The sequence below is a fragment of the Tyto alba genome, unplaced genomic scaffold, assembly GCF_018691265.1.
Source record: "Tyto alba isolate M040663 unplaced genomic scaffold, T.alba_DEE_v4.0 Super-Scaffold_14, whole genome shotgun sequence".
Taxonomy (NCBI): domain Eukaryota; kingdom Metazoa; phylum Chordata; class Aves; order Strigiformes; family Tytonidae; genus Tyto; species Tyto alba.
In genome coordinates, this window is record NW_024881276.1 from 39,302,394 (window position 1) to 39,322,439 (window position 20,046).

General features: G+C 35.4%; 1 protein-coding gene across 7 annotated transcripts in view; it reads right to left on the reverse strand.

Moving 5' to 3' along the window:
• The window catches only part of ROBO1 (roundabout guidance receptor 1), a 740,888-nt gene that overhangs the window by 113,808 nt on the left and 607,034 nt on the right, over positions 1–20,046 (reverse strand). The window lies entirely within an intron of this gene.

The window sequence follows — 20,046 nt, forward strand, 5'->3', positions numbered from 1 at the left end:
CCTTTAATGGTCCCTGCTGTCATTGTACTTTGTATTAATGAACCATTCAGTTAATGAATTCTTTTGGTATCTGTGGATGGTCTCTGGTATTTCCACAGAGTAACACCGAAAACCCATGTACAACTCACATTTAACTTCAAACATACAAGCCGAGTGACTAGCTCTGACAGAGGTGAGAGGCTGACACAGACATAGGGCTGTGCACATCTGCACAGAAGAGCTGCCTCTCGTAGTAGTTGGCATAGCGTCTGCCTAGTGTGTGAGCACAGGAGTCCTATCGCAGCTGAGGAAGGCACAACGTTTTCTGCTCAGGTAGAACATCACTTGGGGAGAAGCACAGCAGAGATTGCTTTCTATTCCTCTTTTTCTGAGATACAAGGTCAGCCTGCCAGAAACTCAAAGCTTTATGGTTAAAGACTCGCCACTGGCCATACAAATTGCACCCATCCCTGAACTTATGGCAAAAATGAACAAACTAACTGAACTTTCCAGTTCTTTGATGACATTATAAGACACCAAACATTTGTGTAGCCTTAGCCAAACTCATCTTTTCAATTGGGCTTCTGTCTTTTTAAAGAAAAAAAAAACCAAACCCATCTTTCTTGTCTCTGGGAGTCATCCCTTAGCCTGAGCCATGACCATATCCTTCATTTGGAAGAAGTCAATTTTACTACCTTTTCATAGAAAGACATTTTTATTGCTGCTTCATTACTACAATTTGTTCTTTCTCATAATTTAGCCAAGCCCAGGTCTAGGAAACTATAGTTCCCTCCAATCACCCATTATGAATTTTACCAATAGCTGTGTGATTATTTATCTTTTTGGGAGAGGAGAGACATCATGCTGTGCTCAGCAGACCACTACACAGGGACACAGTTTAACAGAATGATGGCATTCCAAAATCTTGCCAAGTAAGTGGTATTAGGTTTAATTTAAAAATAAATAATTTAAATGATAACAAATATAACATTCTAGTCCTCTCCACTGCTGCTACTCCATCCACATTGAACAAAGGATACGGTAATGGAAAAGTACATTACAACCAAAGGACTGTTAGAACTTTGACAAAGCTATCTGTCACTCTTGCTACCTGCAACAATCTTGTGTCAACAGTAAATAGTGCCAAGAATCTGCAGCAAAAAAAATACATCCCCCAAGCCATGGACCATAGATACATGGACATTCACTACTGAATAGTGGCTTGGTTGTTAGTGACACTTCAAAGAGAGGTGTGATTTATTGTTAGATGTTAAGGAATGTGGGTGTGCTTATAGATTGGCAGGTACAGCACTTCCACCAAACCATTCCTCTCTTTAAGGCCTTTCATGCTGTTAAGGCCTTTTTAAAATGGTCTGAGGGCAAATGGGTCATCTACTTTGGGACAGAGGTATATACCTTTCTCACATCTACTTTCTGCAGTGCTATATAATCTAAAATGAAGGGAGGGAGCAAAAATTATTTGTAGTTCTTTGTTTTGGAGGATTACTGGCAAATATCCCAGTCAGTAATCAGTAGACTATCTCCTATTTTTTCTTCTCAAGTACATCCACCTAACATTCTGATACCCTGCCTATCGGTAGCCCCAGTCACAGGCCTATGTGTCCAGCTTGGCTCATTATAACATAACACCCAACAGGGAAAGTTCCAAATTGATACAGAAGTGTGGATGGGAATCAAAAGCAATAAATACAGAATATTTTACTACTGTTCTAGAAACAAGATAGAATTTCTGGAAGCACCAAAGAACATCTGTCTACCAAGAAGACTGAACTATATTGTAGATCTCACCAGACACCATCTGAATTTACAAATCCCCTTCCATACTGAAACACCCACACTTCAAAAATTTCAGTTTAATTACTGAGGTTTCTGGATGCCCTGGAACCAGGAGATACTGATGCACTGAAAGAGGGTAATCAAGGATAAAATCATCATGTCAACAATACAAACTAATACAACAGAATGATAGGACTTAATGAAGAAATTATAGAATAATTTAGGTTGGAAGGGACCTCTGGAGGTCATCTAGTCTACAACGAGATGCTATTGGATGAATGTGTTCTCTTGGATGAACTGGGTCTCTCAAATAGACCTAATCTAGAAAGTTTATTAAAACAACCAAACAAAACCACACACCTATTGCTTCATGTAAAAAACCTGAGAAAGCACGATCCATCTAAGAACAAAAAAATTTGTCTCTAAAAAGTAAAACACATAGATATTTTCCTCCTGTGGACTAGGGAAAAATGAAAATGTTTTCAGATATAAATTTAATCCAGGTTACATCTAGAGGAAACAGTATGTTTTCAGAAAGGGGAATGATGTCATTGTTAGTTATTCAGAATGGTAAGTCAAAAGACGGGTCCTTTCGCTTCTGTTCTGTTTTCAACAGAACTTTATTAAGTTTAACCTGCATTCTCGTACAGCTTCCTTACTACATTCCCCTAAATATTGATGCATCAAAATTGGATACATCAAATTATTTTGGTTATGGAAGTATAAAATACTACTCACATGCGCCGCAAACCTCATATATACTTATCCCATTTATACTGAATATGGCATTAATAACCCAGTGCAACTTCTTGTGTTCCCAAGTAGCCCTCAAGCCATCCAGACACAGTAAATCATGTAACATAAGTGGCTAGGCTGACACTGCTTCTGCTGAAGTCAAAGAATTTTTTCTGCTTACTTTAATAGAGACTTGATCTGGCTTGGAGCCATTGGTCATGTTATTATTTCTTTTTTTCACTTCTCCAAACTAAAGAACATAAAAGAAGATGAAACAGAAGTTGCACCAAGTTACTAAAAAAACCCATATATCCAGTTCCCAGTGCCATCAGCACATGAAAGTGTAGAAGTGTTTATTTGCTATACCACAGTTCTATTGCAACACAATAAAAGGGGTGTTTTGACCATGAGTGAGAAGCCTCCTATTATTTCTGAAGATTCTATCACTTGGATAAAGCTAAGAGATATATAAAACAAAGTGCCCTTAAGTTTTAAAAAATGAAGTGATCTTAATAAACCATAAGTGCTTTTCAAGTCTGAAAGACCTCGTAAATCTAGGAGGAAAGCCTATCAGCACCTCAGATGGCTTTTAGCACCTTTGAAGCAACAAAGAAGTCCAGTACTTGCATAATAAAAACAAATTACTTCAGTAATTTCTATACTCCTTATTCTTATATAAGCTTTACAAGCATAGTACCCTGTCTGTAAACCAAGACCTTTCTCAGATTAACCAATGCTTAACAGAATGCCTTAGGAGGACATCAAAGGTCAAAGTCATAGATACTTCAAAACAAGGACTTTTTTTTCCATTTACTATGAATTATTTTGGCTCTAACATTACATAGAGAAATGCTGACAAAATGCAATCTATTAGAGATTACTCCACAGATAGCCATCATGTAATTATTTTGGCATCTGTAAAATAGATACATGCTCTGTTTTTTTTGCCTCAGGCCCTAGCAATCTTACATGAAGTTATAAATTTAAAATTTTCTTCCCTTAAAAAAAAAATATATATATATATATATTTTCTGCCCTTCATAATCAAGGCTCACTGTAAATTGAGAATACATTTCCTTTTGAAGATATAAGTATATTTTGTAATCCAGTATAGCATGTGATTTCAGTCATCAAAAGGTCAAATATCACCACAATGCACCTCCTTCTGCATATATGCAGTTGGAATGAAAATAGATAAATTAAGAGGATGCTCACCTTTCCTTTTCTTTTTAACAAATTCAGTGTAGAATCTTCATAGATATAGCCCTCTCCCCCTGCATATCTGACATACTGTGGGTAAGGTTTTGTAACATTTTGTTCTAATATTTTCTAGAATACAGTGAATAATGATGCTTATTATTGTTATTGCACAGCTAGGACAATTTCATGATCTTGCTCTGTGAACTCTGATCTCCTGTGTTTGTGCTGTGAACACTTTTATGCTCTGCTTGCTGAACTAATTCCACTTAACAGTCAACTATTCACACAGCTTTTTAATACTGTATACTAGTCAATCAATAAAACAAGGGCACTTTTCCCAGAGAATCTTTCCCAGAGCAGAAGGAACTAGCAATCATTTGAAGATAAATTTTTATTGACAAGCAACATAGGTAGAGACAGCATTTTTTCAGTAAACCCTAAATAGTACTTTTCAAAATGCAGCACCCAGTGTTTTTTTCTTAAATTCCTCATTGGCTACCGTGAAAAAGAGTAGGGAGTCTCTATGGGGTGAAATGAGAGGTAGGTAGGCAGAGTTTTTTGCATATACACATTGCAGGTATTTAAGAAAGACTATTGTTAAGGTTTAACATTAAATAACTGTGATTTAGTTCAAAGACAGTAAAGAAAACACCAGAGAAAAGAAACCAACTAGAAAGCTCTAGTCAATATGTGAAAATAATTAATTTATAAGGATCACACTAATTACTATCATACACTGTGAATACCATGCCTTAACAGGTGGTATCATTTAAGAACTAAAAATAAGTACATCTGAAAAATTTGATGATACATCTGTTGTAGTCTAGACACTTCTTGCTAGATCAGTTCAAAGCAGTGCACCACAATATATAGAGGATCCCTAACCAAACAAGATATTACAGCCATGGTCACCCACTGAACACAGGAAGAGGGAAATTAAGATGTTCGGGTCGAGTTTCATAATCAGTTCTAGGCAATCTTAACCCATTTCAACTCTTATAAAAGGCATTATCGAGACTTGTTTCCTGCTAACTCTCTTGCATTCTCCCAGACACAGCACACTACTTTGCAAGTCTGCTTCTTAGAGAGAGATCAGCAAGCCAAAGTGTCACACAATTAGATAACAGAAGAGATCCCAACAATTTCCACTCTTCCAGCATGAAGATAATTTAAATGTTTCTTTGTATTGTAGCACATGCCTCGAAAATGTCGAAAAAAGAAACTGAAATAAGTAGAAGAAATGCTCATTCTTCACATGGCTTTAGAAAACAACAAGAGCTCAGGTAGTGAGCAAGTTTCCACCCAGCAAACAAAAATGTGCTAACATCAAACTGCAAGCTAAAGATGAGCAATGCAACCTTAATGGTTCACTGGCCTGCCTTTTGGCTAATTTTGTTAAAAATCCCATGTAATAGACTTTTTTTTTTTTTTTTTTAATACCCACCAATTCTATTATTTTAATTCCTGTAAATAAATAACAAGTATTTCAATGTTTCCCTTTTCCTCCCCAATGCAACAACAGTATTAAAAAAAAAGTTTCCATCTAAAACTTAATCTGATTAATAAAACATAAAGAACAAAACAACAGATTTGAGCAGTTACTTTAAAAAACTGTAAGATTAGGAAAACAAAAAATGGGAATCAGGAGGTTATATAAACCATGTAATCCCACGACTCAAAGAGAAATTCATTATTTCTTAATCAGGATTGAGCTGTTATTCAAAAGCAGAACAGTTCCTGTAACTTAGGACCAAAAACTTAGGATCCTTTTCCCTACTAGCTACTGAACTTGTAATCCAAATTTACTGAGACACTGCAGACATATTTGGCATTCAAATATATTATAAGATGCTTGTCAGTTGGAACAGTGCCTTAAACCAGGTGCTTAGTTTTAATTACAACTAACTTAAGCATCAGCCAGAACTATCATACCTTATTTAAAGACTTTGCTGGCATGAAATTTATTCAGGTGTCAGAATATAATTTTTAATACATGCACGCCACTAACAAGAAAGTGTTCTAGCACCTAATTAAGGTAAAAAAGAACAAAAAAATGCATGCATGATGAGATTTAAGTCAACACATGTGTTCCTAAGATGTATTTCAGACCTTATTAAACTCTTGAAGAATGTTATCTTGTTTGACTAAAATCTTGACCATTTACAAATTAAAAATACTGTTTTCTGAAGACAACCCCCTAAAAGTTTCCATGCAGTCACATAAGGTTAAAGGAAAAACTGGTTCCCTGAAAAAAAATACTTATTTTCCTTTTGGAAGATGTTAAAAATGGGTAAACATTGGTGTTAACTGCTGTACATAGTCACTAAAATGAAACAGGAGTAGGGCTACAAATAGTCAGAAATTACTGTTATGATCATCTAACAAAGATCACTTACGTAATACAGGCAATAATTTTATGCAGTGACCACATCCAGAAATATGATATTGAATGTCTCAAAAGATGTCTACACTTTTATAAGGCCTCCAACAGGTGGGGCGTCACTTCATTTAGCAGCCAGCCTGCCTAGGGACCCTCACTTTCATCATTTTCAGTTCTCATCTGATTCCTACCTTGAAGTGCTTTGACCCCAGCTATTGGATCTCGCTACACCTTTCTCAGTTGGACTAAAAGCCTTCTACAGGCAAGCAGATGCCAATCAGTTCAGTATCTAGGTTTCTAATCTTTCAGCCTTCTCTGAGCTTCAAAACTATATAAACACCTGACATGTGGCCGAACAGTTTAATCCTCTCACAGAGCCAGCAAGCCAACAACACAGGACTTCCCTAATTACACAGTCTAAGAATTCACACTGAAGAGGTTTCCAGTTATAAGTGAGTGCTCATTGTAAAGAGACTGATCATAAAGTGATGATCATCACTTAACATCATCACAGTAGAGATCAATTCTGAATCTTCGACTATACATTTATGACGAGACATTCAAGGTAATGTATTCGTACAGTGCTCTCATGCTCTGTTTTAAACTCTGCCCTTTAGCAAACCTCACTACCTCAAAGCCTGAAGAAACAAAAGTACTTTAAAGTCAAGTGGTGTTTTTTGCTTAGTATTCATATGTATTTGTATGAGTTAGTGTTGATATCCTTGACCTGAATCCTACAGCTGGTTCATAAACACTTCCTCCATGATGTCACCATGGAAGAAATTGTAGGGTTAATGAATGATATAAGATATTTTAAAAGGTCTTTTTTTTTTATTTTGATATTGAAACAATTTAAGATCTGCCTTTTATTATTATGGTCTTTCTCTTCCTAACCTTTCATATTGTCCTTAATTTATTTTTAAATTTGAAATTACAACATTTTTAATACTTTAGTAGACACTGAGAGAGGCATACAGAAATCTTACCGGTAATTTAAATTTGGAAGAATTAAGAGTGCTAAAGAAGAGCATTATTTAACTTGAATGAATGAGAATGAACTAATGAATGAATTAAAGAGTGACTGGTATATACAGAATTCTTCAAACAATTCTGGGAAGAGATGTTCAGAAAACTTGCATTCCTACTATCCACCACAGTAACGCAGGATTTCCTGCAATAGGAAATTGACCGTTCCTCATCAAACATGTAGATCTGATAAATATGTTACTGAATCTGCTACCACATTCTGCTATAAGAATGCTAACAGGTTAAAGGTGTCAAGGAGGGGTATTAAGTTCATTTTCCAAATCTCTGTAGTTTAGTATTAACATTATCAGTACTGCCTAGCTGATGACACCACTAAAGAGCACTGGTGGTCAGAGGAACAAAGAAACAGCTTTGTTTTGTTACCAATGAAAAGAACCAAGACACAATCCACAACCAGCTGAAATAGAGTTAAATATAGGTGTTAGATGTATGAAACAGCCACAGTTAGATGTATGAAATAGTAGTGAAATTACATTACACTTCTAAAATGTTAACAAAATGTACTGCCTCAATTACTGTAACCTTTAAGTTGTTTTAGAATGCATTATCTCCAAAGATTAATGTTTTTAATTGATTGCTTTTTATACAGCACCACCAAACTGGGATCTTAATATCTACTGAAGGACAATAGTTACCTTCTCTGGAAAAAAAGTCTAATTTCCTATTATATTCAGCAATACCTGTTATCAAATACAACACCTGCATGCTCCTAATCCATTAATGCAGAAAGAAATCAAGGATTGCTGCACCTACTGGATCATATCTTCTAAAAGGTGCTGATGACAAATACAAGCAATATGCTTCACTGCAAAAGCAATTAAATTTTGAGGCATTTGGCAACAAACATACTGAATCCATATAAAGACATTAAAATAAATATTTTTATTGTTATTCTTTACTGCCATTAAGAAACTTACGGTTGTTAATAGAAAGAAATGCATGCTTAGGGAGCAGGTCCCAAAAAAAGACTTCTGTAAAAACCACAGGCTAAAAGCTAATGACAATAATTACAAAAATTTATGGAAACCACTCACAATCAGTCTGATTTTATTTCACTTGTTGAAGATTCGGGCTTTAAGTATTGCCAGGAATCTTACTGGGCAACATAGTTGTCAGCTTGTAATAGTATTTCCATGTGTGGAAAGGAAAGTGTAACTGAATTAGATGATGAATTGGGAATCAATTAAATGACCAAATCTGCTAAGTCATATAAAAAGTAATTTTAACTCCTGTGAGAAGGGTAACTGACAGGCCTAAGAGAGCATGCTGCAGTACTGGGAAACCTAATTAAACCCGGAAGGATCTGTGATGCCTCAGGCGTGAGACTCTGAGAGTATCCCTTAGGTTGATTGAAAATTGAAAATAGATAAGGAGAAGGGAACTAATTATTAATTTGATTGACCGTGTAAAAAATGTGATCCCTCTCAACATCTTCCAGGTATTATGGTCTAGGACAAGGCATTTAATACCTGTAAATCAGAATTTACCTCCTGGAAGAGTAGATTCATTTGTAGATTGCAGAGACAGTTTCCCTTGACTTGTCCTAAATACTTAGAGTTGTTATCTTTTTTATTACTATTATTATGATTTTATTGCACATTTAATTTTAGAGCTTTGGGGTTATTTGAATCATGCTTCATAACAGACAGTATTTTTAGTGTGACTAACACAGCAGATTTCCAAGCTTATGGACACAAACCAAGGGGCTTTAGACACATCTCACAGAAAAACTATGTCTTTGGGACATCTCAAATCAGTTTTCCCTAGGCAATAAGGGTTTCCATCTTTAAATCCAAGGATTTTGGTGTGTTTTGAAAATAAAGGTTTTTTTCTGTACACTCCAAATCAAGGTTCTGATGTCCAGTTTCCAATGAACTGTTAGCTGCACTAGCCTTCCTTCAAAACAGATTATAATAGAGAAAAAGAATCAGATTAAGATGCTGCAGTGAGACCTTGACTTGGCCCTCCAAACTAAAGCATATAGAGATAACTGAAGTGACAAAAGACATGTAAGGACCAAACAATGAGAGACAAAAGGCGAGAATACACTTCACCAAAATGCCAGTGTTTTCCTTAACTATTTATCAAACCCTATTTCACGAGCAGAATGGATTTCCCTTTTAAAAAAGAAGACACAAACCAACCCAGAAATGCCAGTGTCCTGTACCTCAGGATTCCAGAGAGAAAAATAAAGGCAGGAATGCAGGTAGCAAGGACAGAAGCAAACATTTAGCCAGTTTTCAATGACAGCTTAAAACTAGGATATATGGTACTGGTAAATGGATCCAGATTGCAATTGATCCTAAAGGTGTGGCTGCCAAATAGCAAGCTATGCTGGCTTGAAATGTGAAAAACTGACTCTCTTCCCATAGTTTCTAAGCTGGGAAATCCCTCAATAGGTCAAACCCGAAGGAACCTTATCTGTCTTGTGTTGTTAAAAGAGGAGACAAAACTATTCCGCAAACTCTCCAGTGAAACTGTGGCAGCACTGTTTCTGTAGTACAGGCATGACTTGAATGGCCGATGCTTGTACAATTGCTTATAACCATGCTTCCACTCTGAAGAAGCCAAAAACTTATCAGAGGAGACATTTTCAAAGAAATTAAGATTCACACATCTGTGATAACCATGTTTCTGCAGTATGCATAGCCCTAAATCTGCATATGCACTATGCTACCGTTTTGCTAAGGTCCTGCCTTAAGGCAACAATTTTATCTGTGTCCTTCTGCTTAGCATTTAAATTTTAGCATGCCGTAATTGTACCACTACCATCAATGTTTTTTTGGAAGGACTCTGTTTCCATGAAAAAAATCCCCATTATGCTGTTACAGTGGTTGAAAAATATGACATTTTAATATCAGAGAATATACAGTATCATTATCACACTCAAACAGCCAAGTCACTTCTTTAATATTCTGGAAAATGAGATTTCCCCATTACACCTGAGGTCAAGCCTGAAACATCAGTCAGTAAGTGCAAGATGCAGGCACTTCATATGGCTGACCGGCTAATTCTAAATAACAGCAGAGCTAAGAAAAGCATTTGTTGTCACCAGACACTATAGCAAAGCCACACTGCACAAAAATGTTGCTGAACATTACATACACTTTTATTCTGTTCTATTGTTCTGTTTTTATTATATACAATTTTATTCTCTTGAAAAGAACTACAGACCATAGAGGTCCATTGTCTTTTCTCACCTCTCCAGACTGCTATATAGCAGTATATACCCAAGTTAGATAGTGGATGTTTCGTTAACTGTACTCTGCATGTCCAAATGCATGAATACATCATTCTTATGGTAATGTTATCGTGTTTCTTTACCTTTTAAAACATTCAAGATGTAAACTGACAACAGATTGACACAGTAGAAACAGGTAAACCTTTTCAAAATTACATTTATGCCAAATATATATTTTTCAAATTACTTTTGCTGGTTTTAGAAAACATTTCAGGAAATCACCTCAGGGAAAAATGTCAGAGAGCTTTACACGGAGGTCGTAGAGAAATATAGTCTTCATCTTATTTAATTAACTGCTTTGAGTTAAATCCCAAACAGTACAGGCAAAGTTTGTTCTATTTCAGGCATATTCTAAGGTACGAATCGTTCTGCTTTCTCAGTGTAAAGAAGCATGGCACAGTATCATATGCTCAATGTTTTTATTGTTCAGCATTTGAAAAATCTCTAGAGAGACGTCTTCATGATTTACAGTGATAGGCCTTCACTTAGACAACCATCCAAAGGCTTCAAATATTGTAAAATTCTACACAGAGCATTACAAAAAGTAGAAAAGTTAATAGCTACAACAATGAAAAATGGTGTTGTAAGCAAATGGACATTACCAAATTCACCAAGCTGGAACTCTGAATTGCAACTCTTGGAGATTTATATGCTATCATAAACGACAAAAGACAAAAAAATCATGCAGAAAAGTACTTCTGCATTTGGACTACTATTTTGGCTTCAATCCCTATGAGATATTCAAAGGCAACATGCCAATTGATCAATATGTTAGTATTTAATGTGCAATAAGTGCTACTGAGTAAAAATGAGAGAAGCATTGCCTATTAGCAGAGTCTGCCTTACTGCTGGCAGGAAGGAGTGCATGAAGTTTTGGATCACCCCATGTGGTAAAACAGCAGCCAGAAGTCTGATTCAGAATTAACAAAAGGAAACAGAGGGCGATGCTCAGCATGAACACAAATGCACACAAAGCCAGCCAGATTTCATTACTGAAGATTTTAATTTTGATTAAATGCTTCCTTTTATATTGGGTCACATTCATTGTTTTCAAGCCTGCGTTTTCATTAATATTTTAATACGCAGAGAACATTAAATTGCATAACTTCACTGCTGCAGCTAAAGATAGCATCTTTAATAACAGGTACAAAAGAGATGCTGGCACCTATCATTGTCCAACTTTGTAACACTGTGAGGCACCATGGGCTGGTAGGGACATCGCAACATGCAAGACAACATGTTTGCATTCACCACCATGGAAAAGGGAAGTGGATGACTGTAATACTAGCTTAGTCTGTTTGAAATAGGAACTTATAAATGCATTCAAGACAAAACAAACCAAAGTAACGGAAATGGCTGTGACAGTCTAAAAGGATCAAGACAGTGAGTGCATTTGGTGGAAATGTTGCTTTCACCTTTGTTTTACACACTGTGAGAAACTGCAGTACAGTGTAACTCCTTAAAAACTTCCCAGGAAGCAACAGTAGTAAAGAAATTGTAACATATAATTTTAGCAATTTGACTTTTGCCTTTTTTCCCCTTGTTTTTGTTATTACTAACTCCTAATGATGAAACTTAAGTCTGGTCAAAATTCAAGGGACATTTTTTCTTAGTTCCATACAAGCTGAGGTACCTATGCATGATTTCACTTGTTATTACAAACCTGAACTGTGGGTTACTATGATACACTCTACAAAGACCTACCAACTCTGTTAATTCAATTCCTATCAGTCCTAAGCAGCCCATATAGGTTAATTTCCTGGTAAACCACAAGATTTTTAAATTTCCATTAAGAACTGTTATAGAGAGAAAAAGCAAATGTGGTATTGTGTGAGACCAGGATTCTTTTATTTCTCTATAAACTCTGAATATAATCAAATTTTCAAGTCACTTCAGTGGACTGGTTCTTTTCTGTATGTTTAAGCACAAAAAGTAAGCTTGAAGACATCCTGAGACTTTCGGTAGATGCATAAAAATGAAAGTCATATGTTTTAAGGACAGTCTTAAAAAGCAAATACATTGCAACTAATTTTGGTAAACAGGATACTGAGAAGCCAATGAATTTGCAAAATAAAAGCTACTGGTATCTTCTAATAATTCACTCAGAAACAATTGAGTTAAGGGGAAAAAAAAAAACAATCCCCAAACTCCACCTGCATTGCCAAAATCCTTACACTTGCTTTACTGTTACACTGTTAAAATACACTTTTGCTGTTATAGGACTTTCTAGTAAACAAAACCCCAGCTGCTTTGGTGATTCTTCCTTTCATTGTTAGACATTTTAAAACTTACTGGTGAATGGCACTGTTGAGGTTATTTACTGTTACTCATTACTATTAGCATCTTTAGTGCAAAACAACATTGGCTTCAGCAGTCTACAAACAGGAAGAAATCCAACTTTCATTTTCCCACCCTACCAAGTTAGTTAGTGCAGAGAAGCTGTAGTGGGCATGTCAGAATTTCAATTATTTTGCTATGTTGCTGGTCTGCACATTTATATGGGCCTCTAGTAAATATAATAAAAGAAATGCAAGATTAATTTTGGCTTCTCTTGTTTCTCTTCAGTTTGCTATCAAACAGAGCAAAAAACCAAACTGAAAACCAAAATGGAAGTTCCTCTATGGATATGTTTATGTCAGTACATGAGTTTGGATCAGGACTGCACTGTGAAAGAAAGCTTCAAATTTTCTCCACCAACCTGGCTTTGATTTATATCTTGAGATGGGGCTTGGAGTGCAAAAACTGATTATTTGGAGGCAGATGGATGGAACTAGACCAGAAGAGAAACACCAGGTTCCAATGGATGTTCAGGCAACAGACCAAACTGGAGTCCTCGTGAAACTTGCACAGTGTAGACTCCATTTCGCAGGCCAGCTGTTTCCCTCTATAAATACTCTTGGGTTGGGTTGTGCTACTTGCAACTATTTGCTGTAGACATAATGTAAATACAGCAGAGCTCAGAACATCCTGATATCACAGTAATTCCTTATTAATGTCCACTATAACTATCTTAGGAAGGACAGTTAAGTTTTAAGTTCATATTACAGGTTTTCTTTCAGTGTACGTATCCATTTATTAGATTTTGGCTAGTGATTACAAAACCAATCAGGAGCATGAGGGCTAACGGAAAGATGATACAAACCTTCTCTTGTCAGGAAACAAGAAAATACAAACCAGCAAATAAGAATCTTCAGTGTCACCATGTTCATTTATATATGAGAATCCAAATCAAAAAGAGAAATTCTCTTTGCTAAAGAAAGTGCTTGAGTGAAATTGACTGGCATCTTTCAGTAGCTTACCATGACAAGTAATTACTCAGAAGCTTTCCTGAACTTTCAGACTGAGGCAGTAGATACTTAATGTAGAAAATGCTTTCAAATAGTAGACATTCCTAATGCTTATACAAAATGTAAGGTGCATATAAGTACATGCTTTTCTTTGCTGTGTTTCTTGTTTGCTTTACAGCAATGAGACACTTGTTTCAGAACTCAAATACGTAGAGTGTATTACATAGTACCAAAAGCACAATACATGTGTACTACAGCTAAATGCTAAAATATATTTGTATATTTTGGATTTTTTTTGAGGAAGGAGTATATCTGTTGTGTCCTTACTAAAACCACAGAAATAACAGCATTATATATTGACAATTCCATTGCACCAATGAATCTGGGCTAAAATGGGAACTATTAACAATGTAATAGTAAGTAGGGAAAAAAATTGAGTCCTTTTAACTAGTAAACAGAAGTAAGCAGTACCACCAGCATTTATTCCCATTATTGTGCCAAATTTCTGTTTTCACTATAAGTCTGTAAGAATAATGCTTAAGCAGACTTTGTTATTTTAACATGTAAAACTGTACAAGAGACAAAACTGTCTGATCTCTTAGAGGAAAATTTTTTTTATATGTAACATATATGTTTTAATGGTAGCTCCATACATATTCATCTAAAAAACCAGTAACAAATACCTCACTAGATTCTGTCAAGATTCATGGAAACAATTGGGATTTGTATATACATCATTTGGATATAGGCCATTATCAAACTATCTAGAGAGTTAATCAACAGAGGACACTCTCAGCAAAACAAGACTGATGCTACATAATCAGAAACACCAGAGCCGTAAACAATGGAAATGCACATTATTCCCAAACAGTATAAATAATTTAAGACTTCCAGAACTGAAACTAATGTACATACCACTTGAAGCACACAGAACCACCAATTCAGACAGAATAATAAAAGGTAAGGGAAAACCAGATGGATAATTAAAAAGATACTTTCCAAGTGGGAATACACTTAGCTTAGCAGTGCTGTTAACAAGTAAAGAAATAAGTATCAAGGAAATCCTATTATGTGCGCATATATATGATTTTTTTTTTTTTTCCAGAAGGTATTGGGCTTTTTTTCCTCTGGTGTGATTGGACACTGAACCTGCTGTATCCATCAACATCTATGTGATTAACTCTTCAGCTCTTTGAAGCATCAGTGTTTTATAGGACATTTATTTGCAGAGAGATGGAAACGATCTGATTTGCCCATATTTGAGATGCGCATTCTTCTTTTAGCCTCCACTGCCCTAGAAGTCCATACCCTTTCATCCCCAGATGAAGTCTCAACAGCATACTTCAAAGGAAAAAGATACTCATGGTGTCTTAACCTTTCCTTTGAAACTGAATCTGTAGATCCAATATCATCTAGCAAGGCTAATTGCATTGTATGCAAGGGAATTACTATTATTTCAATATAACCCACCATAGAGAAATGATGAAAGCTGAGGCACTGTTGTAACAAGCTTTACATAAAGACAGCACCACAAATGCAGTATCAAAGGCAAATATCTTCCACAGGTAAAACAGGAAAATTTCACAAATTACAGCCTTAACAATTACATTCAAATATCAGTCATCTTACCCTGCAAACAAAATCTTGGGAGAAGAGAAGAAAATAAAAAGAAAAAATGAGAGGGGGAGAGAGAGACAAAAAAGAAGGCAGATATGAAGAAGATATGTGATTTCATGGTTAGAAGATACTATATATCTTTCATCATATTAACTCATTGTACTCGCTATTTATTTTACATTCAAATGTCCTTACACTCTGCAAGTTTTACACTTTCCTAATTACAATTTGATTTAAGATGAAGTAGAAAAAAATATGGAAATGCACCAAAGAAACTAATAAGAAAATTTCATCATAAACATTTTTTTAATTCTCATGCAGCCAGCAACAGTGCTAAATAAAAACTATGAAGAAAATGGCATGTGCACAAGTAGAATTATGACCTAAACAGCAATTTAGAAAACTCTTAGTACATTGAACTGCTTCTACTGTAAGAATGAAAACAAAAGGTAACTAATTTGGAGACAACTACAAGTTTTGAAGTAAAAAAAGAGGAACCTTCTACACCTCACCATGAAAATTCATACTTTCCATCAGTTCCACAATTTCCATCAGTGCAAAAGTAAAAAAGAAATATTGGAACCCACATTGGAAAAGTGCTTAAGCTTGTCCCAGTATTTCTGGAGCAACAATGAGTTCAAGATATGTTTAAAAGTTTTCTTCAGTCAGCGAGACTCCTGTTAGTTCTCTGTATAAATGTTGAAAGCAGGGAAAAGGACTTCGATCTTTTTAAAGTACAAGTTTGGTGTTCAGGTAAAAAAAAATACCAAAAACAAAACACAAGAAGGAAAAAAAAACCACTAACAAGCATCACTTTTACAGAACAGGAGCTGCCTTCTCTATTACTTCTTAACATAAGAGTGGGGAAGTACAATTACACCAGTTACATTCAGCACTGCTTTATGCTACTGGTGTTTATAGACCAGGGACTATGCATAATCTTATTCAGAACACAACAGTTGAACCCAAAGTCACTAAGGCCTGGTATGCAGTAAGAAGATCCAGCTCCACACGAGGTACCAGGGATTCAGAACAGTTTTGTGCATTTATGAAATACATTCAAGGATTATTTTTTTTTTTTTTAACATTTGGCATATGAGGAGGTTGGAAATTGTTAAAATTATTGTTTTTGTATATTTATATATATATATTCCCATATCTTCCAGATACTCCATCAAAATAGCTTTTATTTCCCATGTTTCCAAATAAATGTAACGTACTAGCATGTGCATGTATAGTTTATCGTAAAATAAAATGTGTCTAGAATTCATACATGTTACCTTTAGGCAACATGATCAATCAATAACAATCAATCATGTTTTTAAATGCAGCCAAATTCTTCAGAAATGGGCTGGATATTACTTAGTAACTAATTAGTAGCACACACATTCAGCAAACATTGAAACAACCATCCGGTATTTTTAAAGACATTTTATGTCAAATGTTAAAGTTAGGTTTGAAATCTTTGACTTCAATGTTTTTGAGGAAACAGTTATGAAAAAGAGCAAAGAAAATAAGGTTACTTTTAATTAAAACCAGAAATTAATATTTAGCACAAAATAACACATTATTGATGTGGTAATTAAAATATTGTATTCTGAAAGATAAATATATTAGCAAGTCAGAAGGATCTGGCCTTGTTTTATTATAATTTAATAGAGAGGAAACAGAGTTAAACAGATGGCACTCAGGATTTCTCAATGAATTCAGCATCTGTGAGTACATGCTGCATAAATGCCAATTAAAATGTGTCCGAGTAAATTTAAATCCCTTGTTGATAGAATGTAAGCCAACCTAGCTGGCTTAGGATCAAGGTTAAACTTAATCGCCTGCTCAACTTGTAGCAAGTTGCTCTCAAATTGTACAGAAATTCCCAGTGAAATAATAAAACAGCGTTCCTATTGATTTGTATTCATTTACATTCATAACTCTCTTCTGAAGCGCCGGGCTGAAGCACAAAGAAAAACAAAATAGTACTATGTGAATTATTTGACAAGTCTAAACTGAAAAAAAAAATATCTTTGATTTAGAAAGCTTCTGCAGAACTTTTCTTTTAGGTAGTTTTCTGAAACAATTACTTCAGAAGTGTTTTGATAATTTTTATCTAAAATTTTCATACAATGCAAACTGATTGTTGAGTACAGTATAATAAAATACATACAGAAAAGACTGTAATGAAAAGTTAAAGCAGTGTTTTTATACAACCCTATAGCAGTTCTAATTTAATTTAGCATTCAACTATCTTGTAATAATGCAGAGATGAACAGAAAAACCAATACCTTCGGTATTAAAAAAACACACCAATCACCACCCAAAAGTAAAACTCACAAAACTTTGAGACTTTGTGACCTATTTTAAGAATTATAAAGCAGTCTAGCAGGTCTGTACCCAGGAAAGCTGAGCATCCACTCTCATGAGAAAAGAGAAGGCATTTTTGTGATGTGCTGAGACATCCATAAAAATTTCACATCATTGACTGAACTGGGGCAAACGTACACCAAGCAAAGTTTGGATCTTTTGCAAAGCTAATCAATTAAGTCCCTTTATAAATAATCCATGTGCGCAGCCTTTCCCCATACCAATTATTTCATGTTGGCAGTATTTTGTTGAGGGAAAATCCAGTCAGGAACTATAAAACATACAACATAACAGCAAATGAAATTAAATGCCTGAAGTGCAAATTGCTATCTAGGAAATGAAATCTGAACTATTCATGCATGTATACATACTAGTAATAAATTAAATGATGGTAGTCAGGGAAAAGACCTAAATGTCATTAAGAAGAGTGCAATGGAAACACTGGTGCCACAGTCAGCAACTATAAAATTAAAGCTTTCCTTAAAAGTGGAAAACCAAAAGATTTATCACTGTTTTCTACAATAGCAAGAATAAAGTGGCCCATCAAGGTGCATATGCATCCCTATGTATTTTTAGATTACAAAAATCATTCTGGATTTTGAACAATTCGCTAACTCAGCAAAATCTGTTTCTTAGGCACTTCTGCAGTACTGGCTGGGGAAGACATCATCAAGTCTTTTATGGAAGGTCAATGCTCAACAGAATACACACAAGGAGCCTGATTTTCAGACCTATTCACCACTGTCCTATTGAAGCTCTGGCTGAGGAGCATCACTGAAAATTAGGTCCCTAGGCATTTCAGTAACAATAGACAATGGTATTGGAGAAGAAAGAAAATAAAAAAAAAAAAAAAAAAAGTCAGGGTTCACAACAGACATGCTTCCTAAATTGAATTATGAATTGGGCAATGTCAGCAGAATTTTCAGATATTAATTTAAGTGAGTACGGATGGCACACTACTCTTGGCTGTCTTGTGACTTGTAGTCTTTTATTGATGTATAGAGAAACTGCAGTAGGTATGGTAAAATACTAAAATGCTGAGGTAGTCAAAGGTAATATAATACAACATGACTGACTATATAATTTACTGGGAAAAGCAGCACATGGTCCAAAATAAGAAAATCTGTTATTCCAAATACCATTACCAAGAAAAATTAAACAAAACCCCTTCTAAGCACAGGTAGCATTCAGCAAAGGGAGGCTGAGGGAAGGAAAGACAAATGGACAGAGAAACTTGGCACTGCTGAAAACATGACCTGGTGTACACTGAAGGTGAGCAAATAACCAACGGTGCCCACCTCAGGCTCTTTCTCTTCTCTACCTTCTGGGAGAAGCCTTTTTGCTCAAATCATCTGAAAAGAGGATGTGGGGGGAGGAGCAAATCCTCATGGACAAGTGGAACAGCCACAAAAAGTCAGATTTTGCCTTAATTCCCTGCAGGAGAGCACCAGCGAAGAGGAAGGAGAGATCTCTGTGCTGTGTTCTTCTTTTGTACTTATTTTGCTCTCCAGTTATTATTTCTGATTGCACCTGTGCTTGATTTCTTCTATTGGCTAATTTTCCAACCCTCTTCAAAGGCTTTAGATCCTTGTCATTAAAAGTTTCACCAAAGTCAGGACAGGCCCATTCACCTACTCAGTTGATAATGGCTGAATGTCACATACATCACAGCAAGCCCCAAGAATTTTGAACGTGGAGTCAGACCTTTTGGTGGCAGAAACAGCTCTAGCTTCACAAACAAAAAGCTTTGCAACTGATGGTTCAGACTTACATGTTTCAAAGGTCTTGGAAAATGAAAGGCAGAGCACCCAATAGGACTGATCATACCCTACCAAGTACTAATCCTCACAATGATGTAATGATACTTGGATTAGGTTCTTTATTCTAGGTTGTAATGCTCAAAGTAATACAATTGCTGTAATTCTCTGCAGTTGCACGAAGAATATACATTTAAAGTTTCAACTGAGCAGCTTTCATTGTTTTCTACGGTAACTCCTGCTCTATTTATTCAGAAGCGGTGACCTTCTAGTGACCTTGTTCTGTGAATGAATAGAAATTTGAGTTTGACCTCACTTTATGACCTCTGTAAAAAGAATTATACTACAATGATTTTACATCTTTATGTCAGCATGTCAGATAAATATTTTATTCAACTGCTAAGTGGATAATGCATTTTCAAAACAATGCACAATGCTGAACGTTTTTTTAAAAATATATTCCTAAATGAAGCAAAAATTCAACTATTTTTTCGTATTTAAATATATTTGACATTTAAGAAATATTGGACAAATTTTCCTTTATGCATTAAAAAAGTTTTAGCTTCCATTAGGAAGCAGTACCTATGAATAATACATCTTTTTCTATTATCTTTTTATGTACACAAAACCACCAATTTATACCTAGCT